The following is a 13,106-nucleotide window of genomic DNA, read 5'->3' as shown; positions in this document are numbered from 1 at the left end:
ACAGTGCACCTGTAGGTGAAATGTCATTTGAAACAATGTATCGTCAGTGTAGGACTTATTTTAATGTTGTTTGTCTTATTTATTTGCCATCTGCTGTACATCAGCAATCTATCTATCATGTGTACAGTATACTCATTCTCCCAAGATTTTTTATTCAGATCTTCTTTAACTAGACCTGTCTCAGGCTCAGGTTCACACAGCAAGGAGTGCTGAATGCAGATTTTTTTCAGATCTGATTTTTTGCATAACTGTTCACATTGTTTTTTTATAAATGTGGCCAGTATCAGATTTCCAGTGTGAACAGATCATGGTGCTAAACTGACCTGTATGCACAGCACATAAAATGTGTATAGCGTATGAATATAAAGCACAATGTCAGATATTGACTGATTGATGTTTAGAAGCTCCAAATCCTGTTTTTAAGATATTTATTATTCCATCTAATTTCTTAAGCAAAGATGCTGAATTGTACACTATACAGCCATTATCTCTGGTCTTAGCATTGCTCACCTGTAGGGATGTAACGGTATTGTAAATACCGTCATACCGCAATATTAAATTTTTTCGATATTACCGAAGTCGCATGACTCGGTAAAACTATAGGTCTTCTGAGAAAATTTGCTCAGGCGAATGAAGCGAACGGGAGGTAGCTGAAACTTCATTTCCCATCAGCCCCGGCGTGGCCATAATCCTTTGCGGTCTGTTGTCGCTACAGATCCAGTAATGCGGAAATGGAGTGTGCTGCTAGTAGCGGAGATGAAAAAAAGATGGAAATGATCGAACCTAAAGCGGGTGTTGTCGCCGCGCGCGTGCTGAATAGCGGTGCTGTCGCGCGCGTTCTGATCAGCTGTGTTGTGGCGCGCGTATTGTAAAGCGCCGAGGGGGGGTTGAGCGCGCATACTCAAGGGAGGTGTTGTCGCGCGCCTACTGAAGGGCTGGACTGGACGGAGGTTGTGTCGCGTCGCGGGGGCACTTTTGATCGTTTTGGAAGGGCATTTTCTATCCAAGACTAAAAAGGGCATGTGCACTGCACAGGTTGAGCCCTATGTTTGCACGTGCCTGCAAGTTGGGGAATACGACTAATAACAGTCATGGGGACTGCAGAAACACAGCACACTGTTCAGATTGATGCAGACATTGACTTGTACCGCAAAGAGACCTCTATCTCACTCATGGTTTGTCTTCTCAAGTGGGGGAAAGACAATGCACAACGTTACCCCACTGCTGTCAACATGGGCCAAGTCATATCTCTCCTGTCCCAGAATCCTCAGTCCCAAATGAGAGGGGTTTTTTCTGTTGCAGGGGACATTGTAAATACCCAGAGATACCAGCTTTTACCAGATAATAGTTATATGATAATTTTTCTTTAAACCCATCTCTATCTAAGTGAGTGATTAAATGTTGAATGTGATGAGTTTTTAACAATACTAAATTGAAACTTTATTTTTTTACATGGTTTAATAATTTTTTGTTATTAAAATTGAAGTTCCTGTTTCAAAGCTAACAGATAGATGGCTAATTTGTATGTCATTGACACTTTTGGCACTTTTTTGGAGTATTTTCAAAAGTTTTTTTTTTCCTGTAAATGATTCAATAAATACCGTACTGTGACATTCATACCGAGGTATTACCGTACCGTGAAATTCTGATACCGTTACATCCCTACTCACCTGCTATTTTCAATGTGTGCTGACTTGCTCCTGAATATACCCTTGCCATTTGTCTGTTACTTTCTTTTTAGCATAATTTCCATTCATACTTGAATCATTGACCACCATCTAAAAATAGAAGGTGATTTAGAAGGTGATTCTTCTGATTACAAGCTTATAGGCAAGTGATCAGAGGCCTCCTTTTTAAGATGTAATCATGTACTGTAAACATCTTGCAAAGTATTTTACGTTATTTTGAAATGACAAAAATACAAGACACTGAAGTATTTCGATACAAAATTTTATGCCCATCCCTGAGAACAAATAACTTCATGAAGACGTTCCAAGAACTTTGTTCTAAAAACATCTTCCATCAACATTATGACAAAGTTCATTCATTCATTTTCTTTTCAGCTTAGTCCCTTTATTGATGCGGGGTCTCAACAGCGGAATGAACTGCCAACTTATCCAGCACATGTTTTACGCAGCGGATGCCCTTCCAGCTGCAACCCATCTCTGGGAAACATCCATACACACTCATTTACACTCATACTATGGTCAATTTAGTGCATCAATTCCCCTATAGCGCATGTGTTTGAACTGTGAGGGAAACTGGAGCACCTGGAGGAAACCCACACGAATGCTGGGAGAACAAGCAAACTGCACACAGAAACACCAACTGACCTAGCCGAGGCTCGAACCAGCAACCTTCTTGCTGTGAGGCGACAGCACTTCCTACTGCGCCACCACATCGCACCCCATGATTAAGTTCAAGCACAAATAACGCCCTGAAGACATCCTCCATGAACTTTGTTCTAAAAAAGTTTATGAACATTCTGACAACTTTCAAGTACGAATAACGTCCTGAGGAAATTTCAAGAACTTTGTGCCAAGAACGTTTTTTATCAACATTGTGACAACATTCATCAAGACCAAATAACATTCTGAAGACGTTTCAAGAACTTTGTTCTAAGAACGTTTTTCATCAACCTTATGAGAACGTTCATCAAGTACAAATAACTTTCTAAAGACGTTCCGAAAACTTTTTTCTGTGAACGTTTTTCACCAACATTATGACAATGTTCATCAAGTACAAATAATGTTCTGAAGACGTTTCAAGAACTTTATTCTAAAAACGTTTTCTGTCAACATTATGACAACGTTTATGAATTACAAATAATGTTCTGAAGATGTTCCAAGTTCTTAGAACGTTTTTTATCAACATTGAGGGAACGATCATGAAGTACAAATAACGTTCTGAAGATTTTAAAGAACTTTGTGCCAAGAACGTTTTTTATCAACATTGTGACAACGTTCATCAAGTACAAATAACGTTTTGATGACGTTCCAAAAACTTTGTGCTGAGAACGTTTTTTTTTCAACATTGTGACAACGTTCATCAAGCACTAATAACATTCTGGAGTCGTTTCAAGAACTTTGTTCTAAGAACGTTTTCCATCAACATTATGAGAACGTTCATTAAGTACAAATAACGTCCTGAAGACGTTTCAAGAACTTTGTTCTAAGATTGTTTTCCATCAACATTATGACAATGTTTATCAAGTACAAATAACGTTCTGAAGACATTTCAAGAACTTTGTTCTAAGAACTTTTTTATCAACATTGTGGCAACATTCATCAAGTACAAATAACGTTCTGAAGATGTTCCTAGAACTTAGTTCTTAGAACGTTTTTATCAACATTAAGGGAACGATAATGAAGTACAAATAACGTTCTGAAAACTTTATTCAGAGAACGTTTTTTATCAACATTATGACAACGTTAATGAAGTACAAATAACGTTCTGAAGACGTTTCAAGAACTTTGTTCTAAAAAGGTTTTTTTTTCAACATAATTACAATGTTTATGAAGTACGAAAAACGTTCTGAAGATGTTCCAAATACTTTGTTCTTAGAACGTTTTTTTTATCAACATTGTGACAACATTCATCAAGTACAAATCATGTTCTGAAGACATTTCAAGAACTTTGTTCTAAAACTTTTTTTATCAACATTGTGGCAACATTCATCAAGTACAAATAACATTCTGAAGATGTTCCAAGAACTTTGTTCTTAGAATGTTTTTATCAACATTGAGGGAATGATCATGAAGTAAAAATAACGTTCTGAAGACGCTCCAAAAACTTTGTTCTAAGAACGTTATTTTATCAACAATATGACAACGTTGATGAAGTACAAATAACATTCTGAAGACGTTTCGAGAATTTTGTTCTAAGAACGTTTTTCATCAACCTTATAAGAACGTTCATTACGTACAAATAACGTTCTAAAGACGTTTCAAGAACTTTGTTCTAAAAACGTTTTTTGTCAACATTATGACAACATTTATGAAGTACAAATAACGTTCTGAAGACGTTCCAAGAACTTTATTCAAAGAACGTTTTCCATCAACATTATGACAACGTTTATGAAGTACAAATAACGTTCTGAAGATGTTCCAAGAACTTTGTTTATCAACATTGAGGGAACGATCATGAAGTAAAAATAACGTTCTGAAGACGCTCCAAAAACTTTGTTCTAAGAACGTTATTTTATCAACAATATGACAACCTTCATGAAGTGCAAATAACATTCTGAAGACGTTGCGAGAACTTTGTTTTAAGAACGTTTTTCATCAACCTTATAAGAGTGTTCATCAAGTACAAATAACGTTCTGAAGACAATAGGTAAACTTTGTCCTGAGAACGTTTTTCATCAACATTATGACAATGTTCATCAAGTACAATAAACGTTCTAAAGACGTTCCAAGAACTTTGTTTATCAACATTGAGGGAACGATCATGAAGTAAAAATAACGTTCTGAAGATGTTCCAAGAACTTTGTTTATCAACATTGAGGGAACGATCATGAAGTAAAAATAACGTTCTGAAGACGCTCCAAAAACTTTGTTTTAAGAACGTTTTTCACTAACATTATGACAACGTTTATGAAGTACAAATAACGTTCTGAAGACGTTGCGAGAACTTTGTTTTAAGAACGTTTTACATCAACCTTATGAGAGTGTTCATCAAGTACAAATAACGTTCTGAAGATGTTTCAAGAACTTTGTTCTAAAAACGTTTTCTGTCAACATTATGACAATGTTTATAAAGTACAAATAACGGTCTGAAGTTGTTCCAAGAACTTTGTTTTAAGAACGTTTTTCATCAACATTATGACAACGTTTATGAAATACAGATAACGTTCTGAAGATGTTTCAAGAACTTTGTTCTAAAAACGTTTTCTGTCAACATTATGACAATGTTTATAAAGTACAAATAACGTTCTGAAGTTGTTCCAAGAACTTTGTTTTAAGAACGTTTTTCATCAACATTATGACAACGTTTATAAAGTACAAATAACGTTCTGAAGTTGTTCCAAGAACTTTGTTTTAAGAACGTTTTTCATCAACATTATGACAACGTTTATGAAATACAAATAACGTTCTGAAGTTGTTCCAAGAACTTTGTTTTAAGAACGTTTTTCATCAACATTATGACAACGTTTATGAAATACAAATAACATTCTGAAGATGTTTCAAGAACTTTGTTCTAAAAACGTTTTCTGTCAACATTATGACAATGTTTATAAAGTACAAATAACGTTCTGAAGTTGTTCCAAGAACTTTGTTTTAAGAACGTTTTTCATCAACATTATGACAACGTTTATGAAATACAGATAACGTTCTGAAGATGTTTCAAGAACTTTGTTCTAAAAACGTTTTCTGTCAACATTATGACAATGTTTATAAAGTACAAATAACGTTCTGAAGTTGTTCCAAGAACTTTGTTTTAAGAACGTTTTTCATCAACATTATGACAACGTTTATGAAATACAAATAACGTTCTGAAGATGTTTCAAGAACTTTGTTCTAAAAACGTTTTCTGTCAACATTATGACAATGTTTATAAAGTACAAATAACGTTCTGAAGTTGTTCCAAGAACTTTGTTTTAAGAACGTTTTTCATCAACATTATGACAACGTTTATGAAATACAAATAACGTTCTGAAGATGTTCCAAAAACTTTGTTCTAAAAACGTTTTCTGTCAACATTATGACAACGTTTATGGAGTACAAATAACGTTCTGAAGACGTTTCAAGAACTTTGTTTTAAGAACGTTTTTTTAATAACGTCACAAGAACGTTAACAACGTTAAGAGACTCTTCTAAAAACGTTCTATTGATAACGTTTTGTGCTAACATTTCCGCAACTTTTAAAGAACGTTAGTGAATGTTCTGGGAACGTTCCCTGTTAGCTGGGGACATGTTTTACACAGATACTGTACTGAATGTACTGAAGCCTAACAAGTTAACGTTACTCTGTTAAGCAAATTTCAACAAACGTTATATCATGTAAACGAAATACACACCCTTTGATAAATCTCATGCCACTTTTTTTGTCGAGGAGCTGGCCTGTTTCCCTCATTTGATGGCCAAACTCCTGTGCTGGCAAACTTTTTCAAACGTGAAATCCAGTCAGCGTCTGACATGGCTTTATGAGATTTTCCAGACATTTTTCTCCTATAAATTAAACGGTTTTAAATTTAAAGTATCCAAATTTGAAATACAACACACTAAAATATTAATTCGTGCAATTGTGTAGTTTTTCCTACCTTTTTTAAGAAATCACTATCGGAAAAAATCCTTTACTGTAAGCAAAACGATGCTGTGCTCTGTCGAATGATGCTGTTCATTGAATATCACTGATGGTCAATGAACTTTTTTGACCTCTGACCCGCCTCCAGAGGACCGCGTCATTCCTTCGTGTACCTTCGGCTCAGTTCGGAAAATTGATTGACATCTGACTGACCTGTTTGACTGCACACCTAGCGGTGATTCTTGGAACAGTTCCTCCCCCGCGGCTTCAACATTGTCTCGACTCTGATTGGTCAAATGTTGAAAATGTTGAGAATTCCGGTCCGCGATTGGCTGCAAATGTTGAAGCGCTGCAACGTGATTGGCTACAATGTTGGAGCGAATCGCTCCGATTGGCTCTCATCTTCAACATTTGTGAAATATTGTCAGACTATCCTTCGGCAGCTGGCGTTCAGGCTCCAGTCTCTTCGGGGGCGTGGGTTCGAATCCCACCGCTGCCAGGCAGTCCTTTTAGGATGCTTGAGAATGACCTCTCTACAACTAGATACATCTAGGGTAGCGTGGCCGAGGGGTCTAAGGCGCTGGATTTAGGCTCCAGTCTCTTTGGGGGCGTGGGTTCGAATCTCACCGCTGCCAGATGTGATTTTAAACACGGACAAACTGCTTGAGTGCGTGCGTGTTCTCAGTGACCGCTGGAAATGAGAGAGTACATTTCAGTTGGCAACTATTCAGTATAATGTGTTCTTTGAAACTCACGGCAGACTCGTTGGTGTGACAGCAACACATCCCCAAGCTCGAATCTGCTCAGGAGCAAGTGTCTTTCCCACGATTAGATTGCAGCATCTTAAAGTCTGCACTGGAAGTCTCTCTCTGCCATTGCTCCTTTTAGCAAGAGCACCCTATTGAAACAGGAACAGTAAAGATTCACAATTAGAGTAGTAATACTCTATAACTGGATTTGAATATAATAACAACAACAATGTGGGGTCTGCTGTGATGGAATCAGTAACTCACTCTTTTGTGAAATAACAGTTACCTTGTAATCAGGTGCTTAAATGCATCCATTAAGCAACACATGAAGATTTACTCAGGCGAGCGTTTTCGATGCAGTGAGAGTGGAAAGGTCTTCAAACATAAAAGATGCCTCGTCAATCACATGAAGCTTCACAATGGAGAGAAAAAATGAGGCCTTGTCCAGCAGAGCTTAAGGCTTTCCTGGGATAGCATCTCGGGACAAGTGTGAACTCCTGAATACATCTCAAGTTACTGGAATGAAACCCTTTGAACCTGAAGATTTAAACTCAATAACTGAAGAGGGGTGAAGATGTGCCAGGTTGTGAGAGTTTCTACAGGGCTGCAAGAAAGCAAAATAACTCTATATGTGTTTCAAGTTATTATGAACTGAAAACCAAATTTATGCACATTGCACACTGCAATCAAATGGTCGGCACTGAAAAGAGAATTAGAAAGATTAGGGAGGAGAAAATGTTTGGGGATATGCAGGGTAAACTGTCCTACACCCTTAGATTGTGTTTTTGATTATTCACATTGTTTGATTTTCACTCCCTTGAACAAACACCGATTTGCCTCCAATTTTGGGCTTTTGTCTGCAGTTTCACAAAACATGTTGGTGAATGAAAGTCCACCTAAACTCGGCTGGTGTGAACTTGCAATGACAGTGAGAGACTGATGCAGACACCATAAAGCCCTGTTCAGACTACACAATGCCATTTGCCATTTACCACAGATCAGATTTTTGTCAGATTATGAGATTTTGACTTGATAAACTCTTGATGTGTTGTGGGTACAAATGGAGACTTTGGTTTCAAAACACTACACTTTTATTTTGATGGACATATTTTAGAAAATAAACAAGTTTTCTTCATGAAGACAATTAAACTTTCTATGGACAACTAGTTTCCCTTAAAGAAATGTTCATGTGAAAACTCCCACATTACTACAAATAAATCAGTGTATGGGAAACCCAGTGTTGCTATTGTGAATGAGAACATGAGTGATTTCTTAGCTTACATGCTAATTCCAGTACTCATTAGACTACTGAAGGACTTCAGCTATCTGTAAATTCCAAATATTATTTATATGCATTACATATTGTACTACTCATGTGCACTGATAGATTATATTGTGTGCTGTCTGCAAGTGGTGTGTGTGTGTAGGTTATAGTTTTAGGTTTATTGTGTTAAAGGTAAATTATTTTAAGAGTAACAAGTTATTTAATTATTAACATTCTGATTGTTCCTATATATATATATATATATATATATATATATATATATATATATATATATATATATATATTGAAGGAATAAAATTACAGTCTAATGCTTCTTTTGAATTATATATATGTGCTCATGCTTATAATGCATATGTGTTTGCTTGAACCATGATAATCTAATGAGCCCACGCAATGATATGATGAGACATTCTGTTTGACCTTAAAATGAGACAGGAACTTTCCACACCTATAATGTCAAATAACTAAATCTGTAACAAACAAGCCTTGCAGAAAGTCCCTGTTTGGGTTGCAGCTGTGACGTGTGACTTTTCTACACAGAAAGGAGAACTGGAGCAGATGAGGAAAATATTGCTTTATTGTCTTACTAATCACTCTTTTCTTTTGATATATATATTTGCTATTGGAGGAATATATTCCCATTTGCCTCACTATTCATAATTTACAATATGTGTTTTTGTCAGATATGATGATGTCTCCTGATATAGCGTACTTCTACTTAACACCTGTTATAATAAGTTTCTAACTAACTGCTAAAACCACAAGAGCTGTGTGTGGGTGCTGGCTGGAGACAGATCTGCAAAAGTGCTTCCCCTAGATAGGTGCATACACAGGTCAAGAGTTCATAGACAGGACAAGGAGGAAAAGCTAATGTGATAGATGCAGCATTTTTATACTGCTCTCTGTGTATGCGTGATGTATGATGCTTTAATAAAATTGATATTATCCTGATAATTCTATAAGGAAGTTATGATGCTCAGCTGTGCTTTGATGATTTTTTGCTACAGTTGCTTGCTGCACCCCAGATGTCAGTAGTGTCAAGTATGTCAAGGAGAAGTGATACTTTCACCTGCCCTTTTGTTTCTGTGTGCAGAGGTATCTCTGTGTGCAGACCACAGACCTTTGAGAGATGATTCTGCCTGATAACAGCTGATGGCAACAATAGAGATTGGGGGTAACTGATCAGAGGAGTGGCCAAAAAGATTGAACGCTGCTGATGGATAAAAGGAGGGAGTCGAGAGAGTTCGAGAGCTTTTGGACATCCAGACTGCTTGGCTGACGGTTCTTCAAAAGCCCAGGATCCTGACCTTCGCTTTATTCACTTATGCTCGATAAATAAATTCATTGATTTTGATTAATTGACTCCTGACCGATTATTGAATTGGGGTGGACTAAGGCAAGTGAGAAATAGTCCAACAAAATGGAGGGGGCACCCGGATCGGTCAACAAAGGAGTCTAAAAGGAGGAGTTGATTGTTTGAACTCCACACTGAACTTCAGCGGCGTTTCTTCATTCAACACTTGACCGGTCACTAAAAGAAGGTAAGCAGAAGCCTGTTTCTATCAAAATTCTGCTATTGATTATTACTAAAATTATGTGTTGAATGAGAAACTGAAACTGAAGTAATTAAATATTAAAAGTGAGTTGAGATATATGAGTGAATAAAGCCTAGGCACTTTCCCCTGCCCTGGTTAGAGTCCAGGCACTTTCCCCTGCCCTGGTTAGAGTCCAGGCACTTTCCCCTGCCCTGGTTAGAGTCCAGGCACTTTCCCCTGCCCTGGTTAGAGTCCAGGCACTTTCCCCTGCCCTGGTTAGAGTCCAGGCACTTTTCCCCTGCCCTGGTTAGAGTCCAGGCACTTTCCCCTGCCCTGGTTAGAGTCCAGGCACTTTTCCCCTGCCCTGGTTAGAGTCCAGGCACTTTTCCCCTGCCCTGGTTAGAGTCCAGGCACCGTCTCCCCTGCCCTGGTTAAAGTCCAGGCACCGTCTCCCCTGCCCTGGTTAAAGTCCAGGCACCGTCTCCCCTGCCCTGGTTAAAGTCCAGGCACCGTCTCCCCTGCCCTGGTTAAAGTCCAGGCACCGTCTCCCCTGCCCTGGTTAAAGTCCAGGCACCGTCTCCCCTGCCCTGGTTAAAGTCCAGGCACCGTCTCACCTGCCCTGGTTAAAGTCCAGGCACCGTTTCCCCTGCCCTGGTTAGAGTCCAGGCTATTTTATAAACTTTTTCCTGTGTTGCATTTTCAAGTGTTATAAACAGCAGATTTTTTTTTTTTTAAATAAATATATTTCTCACTGATTAATTGAAAACATAAAACAACATGGAGGGAGAATTTGATCGTGAATGTGAGGAATATGGCTATCCTCCAGTTCAGGCTCAGTGGAAAAGGGTAGCGGAACTGGATATAGAACAAGCAGACTAAAAAAAAAAAAAAGATACAGCCAGAAAGAAGGAAGGATAAAAGCAGCTGAAGTATATTTTGGGATGTACAGATCAGACAAGACACAAACGCAAATTTGGCCAAAAAATTGAGAGGAATGGAGGAAAGACCACATATAACATTGAAACAACAAAAAGAAAAGCTAGAAAATATTAAGTCACAGCTGTTAAAACTACAGCTGGAAGAGGCTAAAGCTAAATTACAGAATAAGATGGTCGTAAGACAAAATACACAAATGCAAAAAGTCATTGCTCCTCTGACTCATGTACCTGCTGTGTCGCCTGTGCAGCCACCACAACCTAGCCCACCACTAATTTCTTACACACAGTCACCATTATGCCTCAGCCCAACACAGCACAACAGACATACATACAGTAGCCAAACCAATATCATAGAGGGGGCGACCAGAAAAAAAAAAAAAAAAAAAACTTTTGGAGTTGTTTTGTGTGTGTGAACCCAAACTATAGGAAAGATCAATGTCCAATCAGCCATTGGAGATATGGGGACACCAACAAGGGTTGTTTTGTGTGTGGAGATTTAAACCACTGGAGAGATCAGTGTCCAGTGAACAGCCAACCTGCGGGGGGTTGGGATCCCCGAAGAGGTGGGGCTGCTGGTCGAGGCAGGCGACCAGAACCAATACAAACTCTCCCGTCATCCCCAGCCCCTAAACCCCGGGGGAACCAGGTGCCCACTCAATTCACGGTGTGGGACCTGGGGGATGAGGCGGAGACTTATTGACGGGACCCACAGAGAACCAGCAGGGGGGGACAGGCCGAACCCCACTGTAGATAATGGTCAACGCTAGGCCATTAACAGCCTTGGTGGATACTGAGGCCACACTTTCTACAGTCACGAAGGGGGCAGTGACTGATGTTATGTTGTCAAGCAAGACAATTGAAGTAATAGGTTCTCTGGGGAAGCAGAAAGATGGCCAGCTACAAAAACCAATACCCGTCACCGTGGCTAACCAGCAACTAAGCCACAGTTTTCTCTACTCCACAACTGTGCCTGTGGCCCTTCTGGGGAAAGATTTATTAGTTAAACTCGAAGCCAGCATATTGTGTTCACCTGATGGGGTTATCATCACCTTCCCTAATGACAGGTCATTTAACTGCTCAAAACATGGGGCGTCACTAGATGGACAGTAGTTACTGTCCACATGCAAGTAGTGGGAGGGTGCTGATATCTACTAGGTGGAGCTGGACAACACAGGCTAAAGCCCTGACAGTTTGGTCTCCCTATACAACCTTTGGAAACCCAGGATTAACCAATTAGGCATTCACTTACCACCATCTGACCCCCTACACTGCACACTGTTCTATGACAGAAACGATAAATTATACTATGAAGATGAATGCTTGTCACTAGTGGGCATAAAATGGGTGTTATAGGGAAAGGGTCTACTAATTGGCAAAGAGGGGGTGGTCACCCAAATTAACTGATGAACAATAAAAAAGGTATGAGATGGCTGACGCAGCTTTACCACATGTTTCAGTTGCCATAAATCCAGTGCATGAAGCCGAGGAGTTGGGAACAATGACAAAACTGAAAGTCGCAAATTGGAAAAAAAAAAAATAAATCTAATGTTACGCAAGCCTTATATTAACCATAAAAAAAGCCTTTAATAACACACTTAGTCATATCAGTTGGGAAATAAACCTAATTTACTTTCTGACATTTCAAAAACAATATAGAATAGTTTCAATTATGAATGCCATACATATAATAATCGACTTTTCTGTGATTGTGCACCTATCACTGAATTAGGTCTAAAAAAAAAAAAAAAAAAAAAAAAAAATATATATATATATATATATATATATATATATATATATATATATATATATATATATATATATTTAATTAAGGCCTGTCTTGACTGGTCTGTAATTGACATCTCCTCCTAGAGTTCTGAGTATGCTGATGGCTGTTGTTTTAGAGCAGATGATGGAAGTCTGAGGACAGGTTAGGGCATATAAATTGGAAAAGTCTTTAGATACCTATGGTTGAATCACTTAAGTTAGCAAAAGATTTAAGGGTTAACATCTAACTTGAATGTGCATATGTGGGTACAGCTGTACATGTCAAATTGCCACAGTGGCGGAGGTCTGGTTTCTTTACCTCCTTGGGTCGACCTATCTCAGGAACAGAAAACTGTTGAGCATTCCTTTGGTCTGGCTCATCTTCATAGTACTGCCGGCATTAAATATAATTATAGATATGACAGAAATTGGCTAAAATCTGTGTACACACTAAAATGAACTGACTGAATGTTTTGCCTATTGCATTAATGTCTATACATTCTTCTGCAACAGGACCCGACTTCACACCTTTTGAGCTTTTGACAGGTCGACAGTATCCTGGCCAGAGTTCTGCGCTGTCCCTGGAAAG

At 38.5% G+C, this 13,106-nt stretch overlaps 1 protein-coding gene and 1 non-coding gene across 3 annotated transcripts in view; both read left to right on the top strand.

Moving 5' to 3' along the window:
* Positions 1-13,106, top strand: part of LOC137491105 (uncharacterized) — a 698,540-nt gene that overhangs the window by 562,726 nt on the left and 122,708 nt on the right. The window lies entirely within an intron of this gene.
* Positions 6,800-6,881, top strand: trnal-uag (transfer RNA leucine (anticodon UAG)). The gene has a single exon. It is a non-coding gene; the product is annotated as a tRNA-Leu (tRNA).

The sequence above is a fragment of the Danio rerio genome, chromosome 4, assembly GCF_052040795.2.
Source record: "Danio rerio strain M-AB ecotype USA chromosome 4, GRCz13ab, whole genome shotgun sequence".
NCBI classification, from domain to species: Eukaryota; Metazoa; Chordata; class Actinopteri; order Cypriniformes; family Danionidae; genus Danio; species Danio rerio.
This window is presented reverse-complemented; position numbering and strand designations above follow the sequence as displayed.